At 34.7% G+C, this 1,665-nt stretch overlaps 1 protein-coding gene across 1 annotated transcript in view; it reads right to left on the reverse strand.

Annotated features, from left to right (window-relative positions):
• PRSS12 (serine protease 12) overlaps window positions 1–1,665 on the reverse strand; it is a 192,822-nt gene that overhangs the window by 122,549 nt on the left and 68,608 nt on the right. The gene's annotated exons all lie outside the window — the stretch shown is intronic.

A 1,665-nucleotide genomic window follows, 5' to 3' on the forward strand; every position in this document is an offset into this window, starting at 1 on the left:
GTGTTTTGCAGATTCTACATTGTTCTTTAGCATTGCATAGTATTCCATTGTGTGTACGTACCATAGTTTGGTTATCCATTCCTCAGTTGATGGACATCTAGGTTGTTTTCATGTTTTGGCTATTGTAAATAGCCCAGCACCATTTTTTTTAAGGTTTCTCCATTTAATGGCTTTTGGTCCTTTGCCAAAGACCAGCTGTCCATAGGTGTAGGGATTTACCTCTCGATTCTCAGGTCTGTTCCATTGGTCTATGTGTCTGTCATTATACCAGTACCAGGCTGCTTTAACTACCATGGCTATAGAATAGGTTTTGAGATTGGGTAGTGTGAGGTCTCCCACTTTGTTCCTCTTCTTTAGCAGTGCTTTATTTATCTAGGGTCTCTTCATAAGTACACAAATCTATTTCTAACTAAAAAATCTCTTTACTGTGGTCTTTTATTTATTTACTTCTTTTTAAAAATATTACAATTTAATGTGGCACCATATTGCAGAGCTCCAGATTTCAGTGAAGAAGATAATGATTACTATCAAAATGATTAATGACTTCAGAAAGTGTGAAGCCTTTTAATTAGCCTTTTAATTTTAAAATGAGACCATTTGCATTTTTAGTTTGGTTTTCAATGATGCAGCTGTTCTTTTCTTATACATTATAACTATCTTGAGATTTTGCAACCAAAATAAATTGAAGAGCTAAAAATGTTTGCAAAATGGCTCTAATGCCCCAGGAATGGAGGAATCTTGGACAGTCAGCTTTTTGTGGCTAAAAAGAAGTTCATTTGACTGATTTTACTAAATACTATGGAAGCTTCTGATAACAGAAGACATGTCTAAAAAACTCCAATATATCTGAAGTCTGCTTTTAAATTGAAAATAGCAATTTAAACATCATTAAGGCAAATATCTAGGGAATATTCCATTATTCCCTGACCCACTTTCCATTTAAAATTCAGAAGGTGTGCTAAGGCAAAGGATAAAGAAATGTGTATAGGAGAAGATGTGAAAGAAGATGAAAGGGAAGTAGATTATTTATGCAGGCATTTTGGGTGAGTTAAAAATTTTATACCTAAAATTTTAACACTTAAATCACTGTCTGGTGTTTGTGATACAGTGAACTCTGAGCAGTCTTCAGACAAATGTTAAAGATTACAATCTAGAACTAATCCATGTAGAAGAAATGAAGAAATATCTAACACAAATTATACTGGCAAAATTACTTAATTTTGTGAGAGAATTTGTTTTGCTAAGGGAAATGTAAGGAGAGAACAGAAAACTAGTTCCTACTTCTCCATACTGAAGTATTAAAAGCTCCATTAATAGAATTTTTAAAGTAAACTTTTCAACGCTTTCAAAATGTGTCTATACGTCCACAAGAGTGTAATCTATATACGTAAATACTAACACATTACTGACTATGCCAGAAAACTGATTCCTTCAAAGCTGAATCCTTGAAGAGGAGAGGTAGCTATCTACTGAAACGGGCATTCAGGTTTAAATCCGGGCTGTATGTTTAACAAACTGGGCTGCCTTGGGGAAGTTACTAAAACTTTTCAGGCCTAAGGATTTCATCTGAACACAGTAATGTCTACCTTGCCAGGTTGTGGGAATTAAACTGTCTAATGTAGCTCTGGTAGCATAGTGGCTAAGACACTTGCCTGCTAACCAGAC

This window comes from Orycteropus afer, unplaced genomic scaffold, assembly GCF_000298275.1.
Source record: "Orycteropus afer afer isolate SDZICR_OR568_19922 unplaced genomic scaffold, OryAfe1.0 scaffold00332, whole genome shotgun sequence".
NCBI classification, from domain to species: Eukaryota; Metazoa; Chordata; class Mammalia; order Tubulidentata; family Orycteropodidae; genus Orycteropus; species Orycteropus afer.